Source organism: Amblyomma mixtum, chromosome 1 (assembly GCF_055824585.1).
Source record: "Amblyomma mixtum isolate Tamu chromosome 1, ASM5582458v1, whole genome shotgun sequence".
Taxonomy (NCBI): domain Eukaryota; kingdom Metazoa; phylum Arthropoda; class Arachnida; order Ixodida; family Ixodidae; genus Amblyomma; species Amblyomma mixtum.
In genome coordinates, this window is record NC_143012.1 from 202,552,462 (window position 1) to 202,575,031 (window position 22,570).

The window sequence follows — 22,570 nt, forward strand, 5'->3', positions numbered from 1 at the left end:
CTTAGAGGCGAAGCTTAACATCTTAACCATACATCAGTGACCGCACTTTAGATAAAAAAAAGTGCACCCCCCCCCCCTCCTGAATTTTAACGGGTGTCCACCGAGATATGTGAGACAGTTACTGCGTAATTTCCTTTCCTCAAATACAATTTTCATTTCCTTCATTACGGGCCATCTTTTTCTTTCTTCTTTCACTCCCACTTCCTCCCTTCCTCTACGGTGCGGTTCAGGTGTCCACCAAGATGACAGAGATTTTACTGCGCCATTTCCTTTCCTCAAAAAGCGTTGCGTCCAGACGGCAAGTCATCGCGCCGAACGGGTGGTGGCGCTCCGTGGACTCCCTGGCAGCGCTACAACACGCTGTCGCGTTCCACTCCTAAAGGCGAAGCTTAAGCGTCATTAATTAGCAGTTAATCGGTATTCAGGCATCAATCAGTAATTAATCATTAATTAGTGATTTGCCATCACTTAGTAATTAGTACTCAATTACATGTGACGCCACCAGTGCCACAGAAGCAGCCAAAGTGGTGCGGAAAACGCTTTCGCCTCTACGCACTTTAGACAGTCAAAGTGCCCCTGAATTTTTGGGACAGGGCATACCGTACTGGGCACACCTCTTAGGGAAATCCATGTTAAGGCGAAAGCCTTTAATAGGTCATCATTTCTCCCGTCAGTCCTTCACACTATTGCTCTCAATCATCCCGATAACGTCATCAGTGGGGCAATACGCCATTACAAGAAACCACTGAAATCATCGTAAAATAAAAAGAACAAAAAGAAATAACAATTAACATAAGAATAACAACATGAAGCCAATAAAAATAATAACATCAAATAAATAAAACTCCCAAGTAATGAAAACTAAGAAATATTGAAAATAAAAATAACAGTTAAATATAGACAGTATAAAAGTAGAAAAGTAAAAACACAAAGACCACAAAGTCAAAATGTAAATTAATATTAACAAAATAAATGAAGTCATCAAATGGCGTAGTATGTCGTAACAATAAATGTAATGCGCACACGCGTGATGTCAACTATGACGTCATCAGAAAAGTGCCTGTATGAAGCGTTGACCGCCCTCCGACTACACACTGGCAGCTGCCGGCCCATGCGAGTGACGTCACCTATGACCTCATCACCACAGTTACAAGGGAGCAGCAGAGGCGGAATTGGTTTTCGACTCAACACACTTTAGTAATAGTAAAGTGCCCCCCAGAGTTCTTTTTGCCACAGATCGAGCTTCCAACGACGACCAACATTTATTCAGTTCCCTGAGAGAGAATGCATGATATATAGCAGTAATGGGGCTCTAATTTTCTTGTCACATGCTGGAATTCACTCGCAGCCAAGCAGAGAGGCACCTAAATAAAGAAGGTGTTGATTACATTTGAAGCCTTTAATTTTACACACAGCAACTTTGAAAAAACATCATGTAGAAGTGTGAACAGATTAACTCCTGATGACATAAGTGTTTTTTATAGCTTGCAATGACGTGCGCCATCGTCTACTACAAACACGAAACACAGCGGCACAAGGAGAAAACTCGGGGATGCTTGAATTCTCTACCGCTGCCTTGCGAAAATCCACTATATCTTGTACAGGATATACTGAGCGTTCTACAAAGCACCTAAAGCGTGAGCACTGCACTCAGACTACTGCCTGTAATAGTAAAGATAAATTTTGTGCTCTTTTATATTTGTGTCTTTAAGACGTTGCCATATACAAAACATCTAACATAAACTTTTCGTTAATCCGCATATGCATTTCATTGGTATTAACCAGAAAGAAACTGCGCAATCGTAAGGATCATACTTAAGCACATACCTGCATTGGATCAAATCGCCATCCTGCAGCACGTTGTTGTTGTTGATGTGACTGAGAGAAGGATGAAGAGGAAATTGCACGGGCCTGCTACTGGCTCGAGCCAAGCCACCACCGCTGCCACGTGCAGATAGAGGAGAGTTAAAAGATCAGAGGAAAGAGAAAAAGGAAAGAAAAGATGCGCGTCGCAGCAACAACTGCGTCCGCCGGAGCGGACGCTGCTCAAAAAGAAGCGGCCGAAGCCGCGCTCGCCGAAGCGAGAACAGATACTCCTGCAGCACGTTGTTGTTGTTGTTGTGACTGAGAGAAGGATGAAAAGGAAATTGCACGGGCCTGCTACTGGCTCTAGCCAAGCCACCACCGCTGCCAACGTGCAGATAGAGGAGAGGTAAGAGATCAGAGGAAAGAGAAAAAGGCAAGAAAAGACGCGCGTCGCAGCAACAACTGCGTCCGCCGGAGCGGACGCTGCTGAAAAAATACAGATAAGCGGCCGAAGCCGCGCTCGCCGAAGCCACACTCCTCCTGCAGCACGATCGGCAGGAGGGAAGTAGTCGCGGGAATGCGCTGTTGCACTACCCGGTTTGGGAAGTAGTCGCGGGAATGCGCTGTTGCACTACCCGGTTTATTTTAAATTCTACCTCTTGTTACGTTGACTTTATACTGCCACCGCTCTTACAGTTACAAGTGCCACACTATTTGTCACTTTCGTATCATGATTCTTTTTAGTGTTGCGTTTAGGCTCGGGCTGTTTTGGTTTGGTTTGTTGGGGTTTAACGTCCCAAAGCAACTGAGCCTATGAGAGACGCCGTAGTGAAGGGCTCCGGAAATTTCGACCACCTGTGGATCTTTAACGTGCACTGACATCGCACAGCACACGGGCCTCTAGAATTTCGCCATCAAGAAATTCAGCGGCCGCGGCCGGGATCGAACCCGCGTCTTTCGAGTCAGCAGCCGAGCGCCGTAACCGCTGAGCCACCGCGGCGGGTGCTCGGGCTGTTTTCAAAATTATGCATTGCTACGTATTGCAGGCGTTTGCTGCGGAATGACAAAAATGTCGTTGCCTGCTATTAATACGAGTTTTTTTTTTCCATAGTGCTGTATAGTACTAAATAATTGAGATCCGCTTTCCTTGAGTGCGGTGTATTTGCAGAAAAAAAAATGGCTGTGGTTTGACCAATGGCCATCCCGTATAAAATCGCGGCAGCAACGGCGCGGCAATCGCAGCGGGGGCGGCACCTCAGGGGCACTTTGAGTGTCCAAAGTGCGTAGAGGCGAAAGCGTTTTCCGCACCACTTTGACTGCCTTTGTGGAACTGGTGACGTCAACACTAGATGACGTCACACATAATTAAGCACTAATTACTAACCAATGGCAAATTACTAATTAATGGCTAATTTCTGAGTAATGACTAAATACTAATTAACTGCTAAATAATGACGCTTAAGCTTCGCCTTAGGAGTAGATCGCGGCAGCGTGTTGTAGCGCTGCCAGATAGTCCACGGAACGCCACCACTCGTTTGGCGCGATGCCTTGCCCTTTGAACGCAACGGTTTTTCAGGAAAGGAAATAACGCAGCAATCCTCTCTCTCATCTCGGTGAACAGCTGAACCGCACCGCAGAGGAAGGTAGGAAGTGGGAGTGAAAGAAGAAAGAGAAAAAGGGGCCGTAGTGAAGAAAATGCAAGTTGTATTTGAGGACACGAAATTACGCAGTAACTGTCTCACACTCGCTCCTCGCACATGCGCAGTTGGGGCTCTCCGGGGCCCCGTGAAATCGCTCACACCTGGCGTAGTGTGGCTTCCGTAACAAAATCAAACCCCGATAAACTTCTCCAAACTTAATGCGACGTAGGTGCTCTAGCACATTCACTTTGCTTTGTTTATTTTTGTTAATCTTGGAGATTGTGTTGCCAGGGTTAAATTCTGGGATAAATTCACGGCGGTCAATTTTATTGATGCAGAGCAAATGCGAGAGCATCCAACCCTCCGACTGCACCTAAATAGCAGTGAGGACCACATAAAAGATTTTGGTTACCTCTGGGTCTTTTGTCTCTTCCACTTTCACCGGCACTAAGAGAGGGGAGATTTTCTTCTCTCTGAAAATGGCTAGCGCAGGAAAGTGGATGACAGAAAGAGGACTCGCGCTGTGTCCTCTTTCTGTCGTCCACTTTCCTGCGCTAGCTGTTTTCATCGATAACCAACAGGCCGAAATTCAGGAAGTAACGAACTTTCTTTTTAAGTTTTTCCACCTGCCAGCTGTGGCGTATGGCTCTTCAGTCAACTGACTCCTAGAGAGAACGCTATTTCGATAGCTAGCTATTTAGTCCAAATGCGAATTCATTGCTCAATGACTTCTTTTTTCGATCCATTGCGCACGAATAGAAGTTGATGAAGACGGCGATGATGATGATGATGATGATGAAAACTTAATTTGGAACAATGACGTTTTGGACACGTCGGTCCTTGGGCCCCCGCACGGCCCCACTGCACTCAAACGTTCATGTCCCGGAGGCTCATGACGCTGGCAGCCCGGCATGTAGCGATGGTTTGCTTGGCCGGGTCCTCTGAGCGCAGTAGGGTCTCCCAAGCCTCCCAAGTGGTAAGGTGCTCCAGGCCACGCGGGGGAGGATCCGCCGGGCAGAGGAAAAGAATATGGTCGAGAGTGGCTTTGGGGTGGTGGCAGAGGGTATAGGAAGGGTTCGTGTGAATTGGGTGATATCGCGAGCGTATATAAGGGGAGGGCAAAGTGCGTGTTTGGAGCCGCCTCCAAAGTGTCTGATGGTAATTGTCGAGTGGGGGATGAGGTGGGGGGTAGAGCCGACGCTCGGCTTTGCAGGCGTGCGTCATTTCACTGAATGAGTGCATGCGCTCCCGCGAGAACCCCAGGTCGGAGGCCGCCGGTGCTTGGTGGAGAGAACCTTGGGCTAAAGCGTTGGCGGCCTCCTTTCCGGGATTCCCGGAGTGGGCAGGCACCCATATCAGCTCCACATGGCCGGGCGGGTGCGCGGCGATGGACTCCAGTATGCGAAATGCAGGGACGTGAACTCTCCCGCGAGCAAAATTTAGTATGGCAGTTTTAGAATCTGACAGTATATGTCGAGCCTCCGTGCGTGTGATGGCCAGGGCAATGGCGGCCTCTTCGGCCTCCTCGGAAGTGGCAGCGGAATATGTGAAGGGTGGCAATCGGTTGGAGGGAGGGGTTTGTGAAGGCTACAACCGCGTTTTCGCCTGTTCATTCAGCATCCACCCAAACGGCAAACGGTTCCGCGCCATAGTGTTTGTGGAGCGCCCGAGCGCGAGCTTTGCGTCGGGGTTCTTGGCAGGAGGGGTGCATGTTTTTGGGTAGAGGTTTGATAAGCAGTTCGCGGTGAATATGGCGGGGGACCTGCAGCTGTGTGGGATCCGTGACTGGTAGGCGTATACCGAGGGTGTGTAGGATGTGTCTCCCGGTGGTGGTTCTCGCGAGACGTATGTATTGTGTCTGTCGGTGGGCCTCGATAAGCTCCCCTGTCGCATTGTGTAGGCCTAGTTGAAGGAGTTTTCCGGTTGAGGTATTTAGGGGTAGGTGTAGTGCTTTCTTAAATGCTGTTCGAATCATGCGATGTGCAAAGCGCACCACGACAGGCTTCCAGCTTAAAATGCGGCGTGTTCGGTTGTGGCAATAGTCAAGAGGTAGAACGCCCGAATGGCATCGAGTCTATGGCGCACTATAAAAAAAAAAGGAGATGGCGCAGTGTTGTAATGCAGTGGCACTGCGGCACACTTGCGGCCATGAAGTGTTTTATTTTAGCTCTTTTTTGGCCCCGACGCTTCATCTCTAGACAAGACGTCTTCTTCGCTAGCGAGGCACTCAGCGCTAACGCACTGAAAATATGCGACCTTGTAGCTTCTAGAATGGGTGGTCCTAAATAAAACACTTCAGCTACTAGACGGACCGAAGATGCCGGTTGAAGAGTATATTTTTTGAGATGACCAAAAAAACTATTCGCTGCTAATCCTTGATGATTTCAGGGATTATAACGAACGTTCCACGCCGGAGCTCTTGAGGTTACCTAACACCACCAAGAAGTGCCTAACAGTGAAAAGGACGATATTTTTACGTGACGGCAAACCGATGAAGACACACTACATTACGCGTGGCTATGGCACGATATAATGGCGGTGGGTCTTGCGAGAGCGCTTCGTGCCGCGCCACTGCCCACTTTGACACCTTCTATAATCCGTGAAACACGCAGAGTCACCAAGCGATCGTCCCGATCGCGCAAAATAGAAGATTGGAAGTGACGATAAAACGTAAGACATTACGATGGGCGTGACGGGAGGGATGAACATTGAAGAGAAGAAGATTTGGTGCTTGCCGCCACGATGAAAGAGGGGAGGAGATTATCATGGACCACGATGAGCATGGACCACAAAGCTTCCGGCTTTCCGGTAACCTTGAGCTGACGGCCGAGGACCATGGGTGCACCAACCGGCATGGACAGGGGGGCCTGTCTGCTCACGTGTCTCGTATTGGTCCACACGCTTAGGGCCTGGTCAATAGGATAAGTTCGTCGTGTTTTGAGGCCGGGGCGGGGAACGGGGCTGGGGCGAACGGCGAGGTCAGTTCTGGCCAGGTGGACCGGGGCACAGCGGGGTGGGTTGGGGGTGGGTGCAGGCAAGTTACACAAAGCTGACGACCACGGCAGACGCAGCACGCTGATGCTCCAGGACCACCATGGCGATGACCGCCCCGCCCCTCCGCCAAATGTTATTCGTCGTCAAGCCGGTGGAGACATGACTACATAGATGGCTCTGGCAAGATTTAATGGCGGTGGTTCAGCGCGAGCGCTCCGTGCCGCGCTACGGCCCACTTTGGAGCCTGCTAGTTCATGATAATATAAAGAGCTTAGGAGGGAGAGTCGATAACCAGAAAAATTGTGGTACTGCAATGTTGCCGAAGTTGAGCTTGCAGCAGAGTGTCTGAAATGTCAAATAAGCTCCCGATTATTGAAGCAAGTTGAGGACAGATATTTTCGAGGATAAGTCAAGTGGCTACAGAGCTGAAGTTCAGGAGCTCGGGAAGCTTATCAGCAGGCTCTGGAGAGGTTCCGTAGAAAGGTTTGGAAGACGGTGAGCGTGAATGTTGGTGTCACAGGGTACGAGGACGAGATGTTTTCCCTAAATAGAAATAAAAGCTTGCAGCTTCAACACGATCACACATTCGCTTGTGACACGCCGACAAAACACGCCCGGAAAAGGTTGGCCGTCTCTACGAATTTGGCCAAGGAGTCGGCTTTGTTCTGCAAATGCTACAGAAGCAGAAAGCATTTCGTCTACAGAACACTCGGTGGGGAGTGGCGGTGGCCTGTACATCCTCCTGCGCTACATTTGCTTTGCGTCGTTTACATGGACATAATTCAATGCAACAGCTGCCTAATGAATATTTTGCTGTGAAAAATGTTTATGAATGATTTCATAAAACAGAAACGCCGACCAGTAAAATGAAACTTGAAATTGACGTTTTGGCCCCCAGCGTGGGCCTTGTTCAAAATGAAATCACACCAAAAAGAGTTCGTGTTTAAAAACTAGTGTAATCGCCGTAAGAATCGCGCGTAAATGGTGTTAAGATTGCCCGCGTTACAATTAAGCGTGTGTGACGTTGTCTGCATCACCAGGGACTCGAGATGAAGTCGTAATGCTTTCAGTTTTTTATTTCTCGATGATTCTTGCGTTTTTCCAATCGAGTTTGTCATTTTGCGTCACCTCGTGCTCTGCCAAGGCGTTATTGCGAGTATTTTCATTGTGCACATCACGAGCATGTTGTTTTAAGCGCTTCTTATAACTTCCAGTTTCTCCGGTGTAGACACCGTTGCAATCTGCGCAACGGATGGCGCCCGTGACTCCTGGGAATTTCCCTTTCGGCAACTGGTCTTTGACGTTCATCAGTTGTCGCATTTTCTTGGCCGGGGCATGGGCTACTTCCACGTCGTATTCTCGTAATACATGGGCGAGATACTAACTTATTTTTGAAACTTAGCGAAGAGCCGCGCGTTTCTTGGGGGGAAGAGCACGTCAGTTTGTCGAGGTTGTCACACCTGTCATTCTGTTGACTTGATGAAATGACTTAGGTAACCACAGCTAGCGAGATCTTTCCGTACCCTTAATGCGTCCGCAGCGACGTCAGTAGTGCTTGTGCATATTTTCTTGGCCCGATTTATTAAACTGCTGACAACTGCTCTTTTTTGGGCGGCAGGATAGACGGAACTGAAATTTACGTAGCGGCCTGTGTGTGCCGCCTTTCCGTGTGCGCTTAACGACAACTCTCCGCCTTCCCTTGAGTCGAGGACGTCTAGGACAGGTAAAAAGCCGTCCACCTCTTATTCCAACGGGAACTGAATGGTGGCATCCTAGCTGTTCAGGTGTGTCAGAAAGTGGCTTAGCGCGTCCTTGTGAATGATGCAAAAGCAGTCGTACATGTAACGGTGGAAGATATAGGGGGGAGGGTTAAAGTGTGCTAACGCCCGTGGCTCCAACGGTTCCATGGTGAGGTTAGCGGCCGTCACCGAAACAGAAGCACCCATGGGGTCTCGTGGACTTGCTTGTAGAAGTTTCCCCTAAAAACAAAGTAGGTATTGCTCAGGCAGAAAGCAAGGAGCCGGCGCCCCGTGATTCTATTGGCGATCTTTCCGGTAAAGAAGCATCCTTATCGAGCGCAGCGGTGCACACGTCGAGAGCCAAGTCAATTGACCTGACTTGGCTATGAGTTTACTTGGCTGTCGACGTGTACAGTAAGGCTACACACACAGGCCGCTACCTGCATTTAAGTTCCGTCCATCCTGCCGCCGAAAAAAAGAGCAGTTATTAGTAGTTTAATGCAGAGGGTCAAGAAAATATGCGCAAGCACTACTGACGCCGCTGCGGACGCGTGAAGGGTACGGAAAGATCTCGCTAGCTGTGGTTACCCAAGCCATTTCAACAGGTCAGTAGAACGACAGCTGTCACTACCTCGACAACCTGACACCCCTCTTCCCCCAAGAAATGTGCTGCTGTTCCATATGTTCCAAAAACAAGTGAGTGTCTTGCCCGTGTATTCCGAGAACATGGCGTGCAAGTAGGCCATGTACCCGCCAAGAATATGCGACAGCTGATGAACATCAAAGACCAGTTGCTGAAAGAGAAATTCCCAGCCGTTGTTTACGCCATCCCTTGCGCAGATTGCAACGGTGTCTACATCGGCGAAAGTGGAAGTTATAAGAAGTGCTTGCAACAAAATGCTCATGATGTGTAGAATGAAAATACTCGCAATAACACCTTCGCAGAGCAAGCAGAGACGCAAAATCATAACATTGATTTGGAAAAGCCACGAATCATCAAGAACAAAAATCTGACGGAATTACGGCTTCATCTCGAGTCTCTGATGATACAGACAACGTCACACACGCTTAATTGTAACAAGGGCAATCTTAACTAGATTTACGCGCGATCCTTACTGCGATTACTCTAGTTTTTAAAGAACCCTTTTTGGTGTGATTCCATTGTGAACTAGGCCCCCTTCTTGACGCCAAAACGTCAATTTCAAGTTTCATTTCACTGGTTGGGGTCTCTGTTTTTTGAAATGTATCCCCCGGTCAGACGGATTTCCGTCACACTCTCGACTTCGTTTATAAATTTTTAAGGCGAAAGCCTTTAATGGCTCATACTGTCGTGACCAAGACGTGTTAGAAAATTTGTCCGCGTTTCAGATTGGTCGAAATGGAGCGCGCTAATAACAGCATCCCAATTTTAGACAGAGTATGAAGGTGTCCAGTAAGCACATAGCAGCGGTTTTCTCACGTGTCGGGAACAAAACTCTATACGCCATTGTTAGCGCAGTAGAGCAGTGCTGAAGCCGCGCTTCATTTTTTTTTTTTCCGATTATCGTCATCGTTGAAATAGGGCAATGTCAGGAGTTACAAAAAGAAAGTATTTTACATCATTCGAATCAAAGTGGCGCAGTGGCTCGTTGCGGGCCTTGGATGCACGTTAAGTAAATAAATTTCCTTTTATATGACAGCCCTCTTATGAATTAAGCAGGACGTTAGTTTATCATTCGGGACTAAATTACGTAAATAATGGTACGTCGCCGTTTCCCATCAACAGGCTCTAAGCGATCCTTCAGGGGCCGTTTTTAATGGCCTCAATTACCACTGAACGAAGAAATCGCGTTATTTTAGCTTACTAGCCATTTTCTTCCACTTAGCTGTCCTGCCGATAGCAACACTAATTCTGACTACAACCCTGCTCACAAAGAGGATGTTGCTGCCGACGAAGACGAAGTGCATCTCCTCAGACGCTGTTCTGAGGATCTCTCCCAAAGTCTCCCTCTCATCGTCACCTCGGCAGTTGCAAAGGCACATGTTTACAGAGGTTGGATACAAGAAGATTTAAAAGTACCTGAATACGAGCAAATAAAGTGTAAGGCAAGATATTGGAATTCTACGACAGTTGGGAAAGGCGCTGCACGGAGCTCTCTCGCTAGGCCCACCGCCATTATATCGTGCCATAGCCACGTATAATTTAGTCCTGTCTTCATCGGTTTGCCGTCACGTAAGAATATCGCCTATATCAGTGTTAGGCACTTCTTGGCGGTGTTAGGTAACCCCAAGAGCTCCGGCGTGGAACATTCGTTATAATCCCTGAAATCATCAAGTGTTAGCAGCGAATAGTTTTTTTGGTCATCTCAACAAATATACTCTTCAACCACTGTCTTCGGTCCGTCCAATAGCTGAAGTGTTAAATTTAGGACCACTCATCCTAGAAGATACAAGGTCGCATATTTTCAGTGCGTTAGCGCTGAGTGCCTCGCTAGCGATGAAGATGTCTTGTCTAGGGATGAAGCGTCGGGGCCAAAAAAAACTAAAATAAAACACTTCATGGCTGCAAGTGTGCCACAGTGCCACTGCATTACAGCACTGCGCCATCAACTTTTTCTTTTGTTTATACTGCGCCGTCGTCTCGATGCCATTCGGGCGCGCTACCTATTGACTATTGCCACAACCGAACACGCCGCATTTTAAAGCTGGAAGCCTCCCGCGGTGCGCTTTGCACTTCGCCGTTTTCATCAACTTCCATTCGTGCGCAATTGATCGAAAAACCGTAACCGAAGTTATAAAAGAAGTACTTGAGCACTGAATTCGCATTTGGACTAAATAGGTAGCTATCGAAGCCGCGTTCTCTCTAGGAGTCAGTTCACGGAAGAGCCATATGCCACAGTTGGCAGCTGAAAAAACTGAAGAAGAAAGTTCGTTACGGCCTGAATTAGGGCCTGTTGGTTATCCATGAAAACAGCTAGCGCAGAAGACGGGACGACAGAAAGAGGACACAGCACGAGTCCTCTTTCTGTCGTCCCGTTTCCTGCGCTAGCTGTCCTCAAAGAGAAGGAAATCTCCCCTCTCGTACTGCGGGTGAAAGGGGGAAGAGACAAAAGACTCAGAGGTAACCAAAATCCTTTATGTGCTCCTCACTGATATTTGGTGCAGTCGAAACGTTGCATGCTCTCGCATTTCCTCCGCGTCAATAAAATTGATCGCCCTAAATTTATCGCTCAATTTAACCCTGGCAGCACAATCTCCAAGTTAACGAAAATAAACAAAACAAAATGAATGTGCTAGAGCACCTACGTTGCATTACGTTTGGAGAAGTTTATCGGGGTTTGATTATGTTACGGAAGCAACACTACGCCAGGTGTGAGCGATTTCGCGGAGCCCCGGAGAGCCCCAACTGAGCATGCGCGAGGCGCGAGTGTGAGACAGTTACTGCGTAAATTCCTGTCCTCGAATACAATTTTATTTTTTTTTATTCCGGCGGGCCCTCTTTCTCTTTTTTCTTTACTCCCACTTCCTCTCTTCCTCTGCGGTGCGGTTCAGCTGTCCACCGAGATGACAGAGAGGATTACTGCGTTACTTCCTTTCCTCAAAAAGCGTTGCGTTCAAAGGGCAAGGCATCGCGCCGTTCGGGTGATGGCGTTCCGTGGACTCCCTAGCAGCGCTACAACACGCTGCCGCGTTCCACCCCTTGAGTGTTATTGTTTAGCAGTTAATTAGTATTTAGTCATTAATCACAAATTAGTCAAAAATTAGTAGTCATTACTTAGTAATTAGTACTTAATTGACGTGGTTCAGTGTTGACGTCACTAGTGCCACAAAGGCAGTCAAAGTGGTGCGGAAGACGCTTTCGCCTCTACGCACTTTGGACCGCGAAAGTGCCCCCTGAGATGTCGCCCCCGCTGCGATTCCCGCGCCGTTTCTGCCACAATTTTATACGGGATGGCCATTGGTCAAACCACAGCCAATTTTTTTTTTTACTGCAAATGCAACGCACTCATAGAAAGCGGGTATCAATTATTTAGTACTATACACCACCGTTGAAAGAAAACTCGTATTAATAGCAGATAACGACATTTTTGTCAATCCGCAGCAAACGCCCGCAATACCTAGCAATGTATAATTCTGAAAACAGCCCGAATCTAAACGCGACACTGAAAAGAATCATGATACGAAAGTGACAAATAGATAGTGTGGCACTTGTAACTTTAAGAGCGGTGGGCAGTATAAAATGAACGTAACAAGGGGTAGAATTTAAAATCAACCGGATAATGCAACAGCGCAGTCCCGGGACTGCTTCCCTCCTGCCGCTTGTGCTGCAGAATGGCGATTTGATCCAATGCAGGTATGTGCTCTTAAGCTAAATGACAATGATCCTTACGATTCCGCAGTTTCTTCCTGGTTAATACCAATAGAATTCATATGCGGATTAACGAACAGTTTTTGTTAGATGTTATGTATATGGCAACTTCTCAAAGACAAATATAAAAGAGCACACCGTTTATCCTTACTATCACAGGCCGTCGTCTGAGTGCAGTGCTCACTCTTAGGTGCTTTGTACAATGCTCAATATATGCTGTACAAGATATAGTGGATTTTCGTAAGTCAGCGGTAGAGAAATTCCAGCGCCTCACAGGTTTCGCTTTGTGTCGGTGTGTTTCGTGTTTGTAGCAGACGATGATGTACGTCACTGCATGCGATAAAAAAGACATGTCATCAGGAGTGATTCTGTTCACACTGCTACCTGATGTTTTTCAAAGTTGGTGCGTCTGAAACTAACCGCTTGAAATGTAATCAAAAGCACTGGAGAGCAGTGTCTTCGGACACCTATCACATGGTTAGTGCCTGCCCTTCCAACCCTGCTATTCCCCCCAAGCCGACCCGGGAAGACTGGGAGGCCATCTTGCATGGCTGCCACGACCTACACGACCTACACGCCCAACAGCCTTAGCGGGCGCGCCACGGCGGTGGTTCCCGCTATTTGGGTCCCTAGTGCTTGTAGGGACCAGTCTTTTTCGAGCTGATCCATGCATACCTTCTGTCGTTTGTATAGTCTAATATATGTTTTTACCACCACCGGTGTGTATGGCACATCGTCGTCTTCATCAACTTCTATATGTACCCAAAAGTCTGGAAACGGAAGGAAACGCACATAACTGGCTCAGTGGGCACCTCAATCGTGCTTTGAGGTACGTGGTGGTGGTGGCAAACGTGCGCTGCTTGAGTTTACGCTGATACAGTTCTGGCAGAAATGCGGCACTGGAGCGATAGGCCCCCGGCGCTGCATGGCTCATTGGCGTTGGAGTTGACAACGTTGCTGACGGTTTATTTTAGGAAAGAAAGGGCGCATAACTCGCTCCCTGGGAAAGTGGACACCTCACTTGCACTTCGCAAGAACATTTTGTGCTGAGCAATGCTAAACCGCCAGCATTTTCGCGCCGGGTCATCCGGTTGACATCGTTGTAGGATCAGGACCTGACAGCGAATATGAATTTCTCGGAGCCGTCTCGTCCTTTGATACGTCGACATGGCAGACAACCATCTTCGTGCATGGCCAACCTCCCAAATTTAGGATCGACACAGGCGCCGAGGAGTCTGTCCTCCCAGCTACGACTTTCAGCATGCTCCGACATCACCCTCCCTTGTCGTGTGCTCCTCGGAAGCTCTACGGTCCTGATCGGAGACCTCTCGTAGCCAAGCGGGTAAGGCGTCTTCAACTCGCCTACTGTAGACGTGAAACACTCATAGATATGTACCCGCGGCGAGATGTCCACACTCCCTTTCTTGGCAAGCCCGCCATCGAAAACTTGCATGTGCATACCTAAGTCACCGCCGTCGCAAAGAAGGTGAGCCCAAGAGATATATTTCCTTCGTTGTTTCAAGGCCTTGGAAAGCTACTAAGAGAGCACAACATTCGCCTTCCCGAAGGTGCGAAACCATGCGCTCTGAGCTCTCTCGCCGCATACCAATTTCCCTCTACCAGAAAACAAGGCTTGAACTGCCGCAAATTGAAAATATTGGCGTCATTTTGCCTGTTAATTAGCCGACTGAATGGTGTGCACCTACGGTGGTACTCTAAAAACCAAACGGTGATGTTGGTACCTGATTGAGCTTCACTGAGCTCAGTCGTTACGTCCTGAGAGAGTGGCATCCGATTCCGTTCATGGAGCATACACTTGCGCTGCTTCACGGGACTAAGGTGTATTCGAAGCTCGATGCCAATTCAGGGTTCTGGCAGATACCGCTCAGTGAAGACAGCAAGAAGCTTACTACCTTTATCACATTTTTCGGGAGGTTTTCCTTGAACAGGCTTCCATTTGGTATCGCGGCCACGCACAAGCACTTCCAGAAGCAGATATAAAGAAACTCTAGAAAGGAACAACAGGGTTGTGTGTCATATGAATGACATCCTTATCTGGGGCTCAGACGAAACAGAGGATGACGCGACACTTCGCACGGTTCTTCAACGGCTAACTGAGGCAGGCGTCACGCTAAACGAGAACAAGTGCCTGTTTCACCTCGACCAGCTCACATTCCTAGGTCACAAGCTTGACCAGCACGGAATCAAACCCAACGAAAGAAAGGTTGAAGCCATCTTAAAAATGGCCAGTCCCACTAATAGCAGCGAGTTGCAAAAGGCTACTCAAAAGGGCCACATATCTTTCCAGCTTTGTAGCCAGCCTTGCTCAACTGCTCTAACCGCTTGTTTGCTGTCGAAAAAGCAGGAATTGATTAAGAACAGTTCTCAACAGCAAGCGTTCGACAAATGTAAGCAGCTAGTTTCCTCTCGCCCAGTGCTAGTGGTCTACGCTCCTTATAAGGAGACTGTGGCCAGTGCAGACGCTTCTTCCCGTGGGCTGGGGGCAGTGATTCGACAGAAACAGGCCAGTGGCAATGTTTCGGCCATCGGTTATGCCTCCCGGCTAATATCTCACACGAAGAAACGCTATGCGCGATAGCAAAAGAGCTGTGTGTGTATTTTCCAGCGCCGTGTGTGTCTTTTCTTTCTGTGTCCTTGTTTTTTGCGCTGTTTTAAGGAATAATGGTTCACCAACTAGCCTGGACGTCTACCCTTGTACGAAAAAGAGGCTTTTCTCTTCGTTTGGGCTGGCAGAAAACTCAGTGACGACCTGGTTGACAAGCAATTCCCAGTCAAACAGGCCACAAGCTGTTGGTGCCGGTCTTTATGTCAAAAAGTTTCGATTACCTTACACCGTGTCTACAAAAAATTAAAACGCGAATGATGAGGTGGCAGTACGATGTGGTATATGTACCTGGGAAAGAACTAATCGCGCCCAACACACTTTTCAGAGCGCCTCTGTAGGAGAGTGGCGACATAGATCTAGAAAGTGACATCAAGATTTTTTGCGCTGCGTGAAGACAACCGTTCCCATCGAGCAGTATTGCCATGAGTGGCTGAAGGAATCCCAAAAATCAGATCGCGTGTGCTTGTATCTCCGAGAACTCTGCACAAAACAATGTCCTTCCTGATGAGACTTACCCCTTGAAGTGAGGTCCATCAACGAGCATCGTCAACAGCTCACTGTAGAGAACGATCTGCTGCTCTACGCCGCTGGTGTGGTTGTCCCACTCACGAGCAGGAAAGGAATGTTCCCCCTTTTGCACGAGGTTCATATCGGCATCACGAGGACCCAGGCTCGAGCTAAGGACTCTGTTTTGGTGGCCTACAGTGGCCAAAGATATCGCAACCACCACAAAATATAGTCCAGAATATGTCAAGATGTCCAGCAACCGAAAATTTGCCTTCAAAACACCTAGTCTCCTTCAAGACCGTGGGAGAGATTTGATATGGACCTGTTCTTCAATAGCCACTGTCGGTTAACTGTAACTGATTATTACTCCAGATATCCTGAACTGACTCGTCTAGAGAAGCTATCAATTAGTACAGGGATCAGTTAGTGCAATTCAGTTTTCACCCGGCACGGCATTCCAGGGGTGGTGGTCTCCGATAATGGTCCGCAGTTCTCGTCCTCTGACTTCATTAAGTTTGCTTAAGAATATGGGCTCAAACACGTCACATCACGCCGAAACTATTCTCAGAGCAACGGACTCGCTGAGGCTGCAGTGAAAGTAACCAAAAGTTCTATGAAGACCCAACATCCGTACCGAACCCCTTGTCCTGCACATCAACTACACTGAAAAGTGGCTACAGCCCCTTGAACTATTTGTGGGCAGGCAGTTGCGGACAAAGATTCCTCTGACTCTCGGAAGGCTTGCTCCTCCTTTGCCAGACGCCACTAAATTTCAAAATTTTGAGTCCCAATACCGCGAACAGCAACGAATAGACTACGGTAGATGACTCGGTGTACGGCAGCTTCTGACCCTTCTTGAAGGAGATAGAGTCTGGGTTACAGACTTAAAGCGAAAACAGAACGTTGTGGCGCCTGCAAGCGAGCCTAGCTCATATATAGGGTGTCCCAGCTAACTTGGACCAAGATTTATAAAAAAACTATGCGTTCTTCAGAACTGAAATTGCGTGGATGTTATTGAGGTTTATCTAAAGTTACAGTACCATTTTTTCCCTCCACTTATTAGAATAATATAGTTGAGATAAATAAATTAACCTTTTAAATATAGCTTGAAACGTTCAGGCGTCAATAGGAAGGTTGTGGAGCTCCGCAAATATCGTCCAACCCAGGCATTTCCATCGAGATAGACCTAGCGTGGCCATTTTTATTCGGGAAAAACGAAAGCCCGCGGATTTTAAAATATACCACTCGACAGCGCGCTCTGTGCGCCCGGATGCGCCGCGATTACAGCGCTCTCATCCGTGCTTCGTTAGAAACATCAGCGGCTTCGGGCCTTTGGTGCTGCTCAAGACAGGGCTTCGCGATGTGCTTGGTTCCAAGATAAGCGCCAGCGGGTACGGGCGGCGGAAAGAAAACGCGGCTCCTGTTTTTCAGCGTAATTCACACGACGTTATCAGGCTTGTTATATGCGTCTTTGCTTGTTGGGATCTTGCTCCCAAATTCAAACTCATGAGATTGTCATCGTTCTTCCGCAAGCATTCTGCTAACGTGAGTGTGCAGTTATTGCACTCAGAAACGGGAGCCGCGCTTTCTTTCAACTCCCGCCCGAACCCTCTGGCGCTTATCTTGGAACCAAGCACATCGCGAAGCCCTGTCTTGGGCAGCACGAAAGGGCTGAAGCGGGTGATGTTTCTTACAAAGCAATGATGAGAGCGCTGTAATCGCGGAGCATCCGGGCGCACAGAGCGCGCTGTCACGTGGTATTTTTTAAACTCCGCGGGCTTTCGTTTTTCCTGAATAAAAACGGCCACGCTAAGTCTATCTCGTTGGAAGTGCCTGGGTTGGTCGATATTTGTGAAGCTCCACAACCTTCCTATTGACGCCTGAACGTTTCAAGCTATATTTGAAAAGTTAATTTATTTATCTCGAATAATTATTCAAATAGGAGAACCGAAAAAATGGTACTGTAAATTTAGATAAACATCAACAACATCCACGCGATGTCAGTTCTGAAGAACGCTTAGTTTTGTTATAAACCTTGGTCCAAGTTAGCTGGGACACCCTGCATAGCCGGCACTGAGAGCGACACCATACGGCAAATCGAACTCATCTCATCCCTTTTCTCAGCCCTGCGGAAAAGGAGAGAGATAACCAAGACGCCGTATACGAGGAATCTGTGTGGCGCCATACATGAACACGACATGGAGCTAGCACTCCCTGCGACTGCAGTTTCTCCAGAAGATTCACAAACAACCTATGCTGACGCCTCCCACCGGCGCACCAAGTGCGGCTCATGCATACGGCCCCAGGGGCCCGCCTGGTAAAGCGCTTACACGTCCAGCACGATTGCACTTCAGAGCAGGCGGAGTGTATCCCAGGACTGTGGTGCCATATGCTGTGGGTCTCCCCACTCCCTCATAACATGGACACTGACTTGCACGAGAACAGACGACAAGCGCTGGCTCGGGCTCTTGAGAGGCAACACGGCTCCCAACCCAGTGTATACTATGTAGACGTAGCAGGGTCATCGCCCACGGGATTTTACACGGCCGCTTTCGTTCCCAAGGAAATGCACGTTGATGGACTCTCCTTCCGAGACCAGAATTCAATGCGAGCCGATGAAGTAGCGATAGCGCTTGCTGCCGCCCATGCCAGTTCGAGAATAATAATCACGGACTACCGAAAAGCATGTGATCATTACATGGAAGCGGAGATCTCCCCCTTAGCAGCTGTATTCTAAGACGGAATGCCACCGATCCAGCACCGAAAAGAATCATTTGGGCTCCTGGACGCCAGGGCTTACGAGGTAATGAGGGCGCTGACGCGCCTGCCCGAGCGCTTACTCACCGGGCTCCTGATCCCAGCTCTTCTGGCTCGGAGACAAACTAACCCCGCTGCTGCGGTTCAGGGAAATCATAACACATTATAACGACAACCACCGCTATTTCCCGGCTTCTGCAAAGGGGCTAAGTAAGACGGGGGAATCGGACTGTAAGGCGCCGGCAGACAGGTACTATACTCTGTCCTGCAATCAGCAAACATTACGATCATAACACGGATGGGCGATGTCAGCACTGTGGGGAGACCTGTGATATCTTCCAAATAGTGTGGGCATGTACAGAGGGCAAAACGCTTATCTAGAACACGTTCTGGGTGCGTTTCGGGCTGAATACGTCATATATAGCAATAAAATTCGGCTAAAAATGGTCTGGATACAGGCATGGGCAGCTAAACTCGTAGAATTTCATCGTCATTATTTGCCTTTCTGATCGCAGCGGCTTTGAGAGCGGTGAAACAGACAGCTCGGTCGTTCTAGACATGTGTTTTGCCTTCTATACTCAAAATCCCCACCTCCCCCCTTCCTCTACCCCTTCCGGAGAGGCATGGGTGACTGCCCTCCTCCACTGCTCCTCACTTGAGTCCCAAATGGCTCTAGTGAAACGGGCGAGAGACGGGGCCTCGTCATGCGGTGTCCCGGACTAGGGACGCCGACCATGTAGCGGGGCCACTCTGCGGCTCCCAAACTCTATTGCAGCAAATAAAAGTTTTCACCACCACTACCAGGTGTGGGCGTTGCCTCATTCCTCCCAAGAGTTTGCTTCTTTTTCAGGGGAGATGTTGTAGGCAGTCGCATCATGCAGTGGCTAGGCCGGTTAGCTTGGCGGCGCTGCTGCACGCTCACGCGAGGCTCGCTGCGGCTGGCACGTGTCTAGTGCTCGTGTGGTATTCACCTAGCTGGAAGAGACGTGTCCTCTTGGCATCTCAACATTTTTGTCACATTTGCACCTGATGCTTGGCATGGTTCAATCAAGTTTTCATTACTAATCATCTCTTGTGCTGCGTTCATCGCTGTCGTCATTTGTCAGGGACACGCGTCTCTCTTCAACGAAGGTCAAATTGACCAGTGCAGTAACCACGTGACCCCACTAGATCGCACAGTAATAGTGAACGCGTAGCGCCTCGATTCGTAGCTATAATTTCGAGCCGTTTTATATCTGCCAGTATAGAGGCCATCGAATTGGGACCCCCCCGGGGCCATCATTTGCACAAAACTTAGGGGCCACCCATTTTACGCACAATTTTCCAAGTGGTGTCAAATAACTTGGCATGCTCCTGCAGGCACAATTACTAATTGAGACGCCGCCGAAACGTATGTGGGATTCGCAACGACGTTCTTTCCGCCCCGAAACCGTGCATTCCGGGGACCTTCAGACGGCCATTACGGTCGAACCATTTGTCGCAGAAGTTTCCGGATGGTGTCGAACGATTCCTCGTATTTTGATGCACAAGATTTTAATAACTTTAGCTGAAATAGCGAGGAGATATACTGGATATAGATAAAGTGGCAGTAAATTTCAAAAGTAAATCGCAAGCAATGGCATTGCTTGTTTCTTAAAAGGGATGTTTCCGGAAAGGAAACATCCACGGATGTTTGGGTTTCGTGTTCTCCATGTTTGCTGAGCATACTGATGTAAATACTTGAAGCTCCTGGAGCTATCGCTCTTAAGTCTAACTCAGAGGAAGTGTTGGCGGAGAATTTGTTTAGGAAAAACTAAAAAAAAAAATAGGCTCGGACGACTTGCGGCCATGGCATGCCACAAGAAAAGTTTCGAAACAAAAGACGGTCCTAGAGGGCAACCGAAATGTTTGGAGAAGGAAAGAGCTGCGTTTTGGCAGTGGAGAAGAAAGGAGAAGGAAATAAAGCGAAAAGGAGCAAGGCCAAAAGCGAGTAGTTTGCTAGGCTTTTGCACCACGACAGACCCAATACTACCTCACTTCCTTATCGTTGTTTTTCACCGAAGATCTTATCACCACTTTATTCTGCACTCTTTCGATGAACTCGACAATAGACTTGCTTCTCGTCTCGCCAGGTCCTACGTTTGGCTGGCCAAACTTTCGGGACCGAGCAAAGTTAGAATAAGGGCGAAAAATATCGATGCAGAATCTGCTGCCAAAAACAAAAATCAAAAGATTGACCGCTGCCCCAAACATTGACAATTTTTCCCATCCTCTGAAACAGGGGTGTCACGCACGAGTTGAACGGTAATTTTTTAAGGGGTGTAATATGCCAACTAAAGTTCGTAACAGCACGAACTTTCAGTAATGACCATGTTTTTGTTTACTGCTTTGGCTGTCCTTTCACTTACAGCGCCAAACGGACCTTTCTTTAAATGGTCGTTTTCATGAGCATCATTTTCATGCGCATACTGTTCAAAATTCGTAATTTCGAGAATAATTGCAGGACCTTTTGCTGTCCATCAACATTTCGGAGATGCTCTTTTGCGAAATGGAGAGCCAATACGTTCGAAGAAACAGTTCTGAAGCCAAATGTGTGAGCGAGCTTTGACGTACTCTCACTAAGAGACTAGAAATACGAGGTCTGTTAGAAAAGTATCCGACCTTTGGCCGTAGAAAAAAAAAATGGCATAACTGGAGCGTTGGAAACCTAATTACCTTCAAAGTAGTCTCCTTGGGACTTCACACACTTCTCCCAGATGTGCTGCCACTATTGGAAGTATTCCGAAAAGGCCTTTTTCAGAAGGGAGTTTAGCTCAGCTGTCGCTGCAGCCATAATGTCCTCTCTTGTCTGAAATCGCGCTCCTTACGATGGCCTTTTGATTTTTGGAAACAGCCAGAAGTCGCAGGGGGCATTACCAGAAGAGTAACGAGTGTGTTGAACTACAAGAGTCTGATTTTTTGCCAAGAAAGTCTGAATCGAGTGCGAAGAATGTTAAGGAGCATTGTCGTGATGGATGCGCCAATTTCCTGTTGACCGGAACTCCGGTCTCTTGCGCCGCACAGCATCACGTAGGCGACGGAGGACATCCCTGTTGTACTCTTTAATCATTGTTTGACCCTGGGGCGTGCGTACTCGTGGTGTGCCACACAGCAAGAGTCCAAGAAGGCAGTCAGCATCACTTTGACGTTGCTGACCATTTGGCAGGCCTTGATTGGTCGTGGGGACGTGGAATTCTTCTACTGTGACGACTGGGATTTGGTTTCCGGGTCGTACCCGTACACCCAAGACTCATCACCAGTGATTATGGTGTTGATGAAGTCGGGGTCACTGTTTGTGGAATCCGGCGCGTCCTGTGAGACTTCAACACGAAGCTGCTTTTCCTCCACCGTGAGCAGTTTCGGCGTGAATTTCACCGCAACTCTCTTCATGGCCAAATCATCGGTGATATTGGAATGTGCAGAAAAAATACTGATGTCCACCTCTTCCGCAATTTCTCGGATAGTCACACGACGGTCCCGTATCACCAGAGCGTTCACTTTGGCAATGATCTGGCCATTTCGGCATGTTGATGGCCGACCGGAGCGTGGCTCGCTCTCCACCGATGTGCGGTCATCTTTAAACCAGTTGTACTATTGCTTAATTTGTGTGCTGGTCTAAGCATCGTCACCGAAACCCGTCTGAATATTTCGAATGGTTTCCACTTGGCTGTCGCCCCGTTTCTGGCCAAAATTTGATGTATTAGCGCTGCTCCTGTCCCACCGCCATTTTGCTTGCACTAAAAAACCGACGAGAGCACTGCGCACTACCTCACTCAAACGCTGCCTCCCAGCGACTGACGCTATCGACAGGCGGGAAAAAATTCGTGCATGCGCACGACACTTCAAGGTCTGCTGGTGCAAGCGCGCTTGTTTCATATCCATCAGGTGTTCGCGAAAAAAAATAAGGTCGGATACTTTTCTAACAGACCTCGTACATTCCTGACGGTAAAAGCACAAAAATTGTGTAACCAACTCGCCCCTGTATCAGTAGTAATAAACCAGTAATAAAAAATGGGCTGGCGGATTTCTGCAATAATGCACTCTTTGAATTGAGCGCTGTAGAATTGAGCCTGACCGTCGAGTTGCTTGTGAAGCCAGCTGACTAAATGTCTGTTGATCCAACATTCGACAGCTA

The 22,570-nt window shown here is 48.2% G+C and overlaps 1 pseudogene; it reads left to right on the forward strand.

Moving 5' to 3' along the window:
* Positions 1-6,211: 6,211 nt before the first annotated feature.
* LOC149370572 (uncharacterized) lies at positions 6,212-16,613 on the forward strand (annotated as a pseudogene).
* Positions 16,614-22,570: the final 5,957 nt, after the last annotated feature.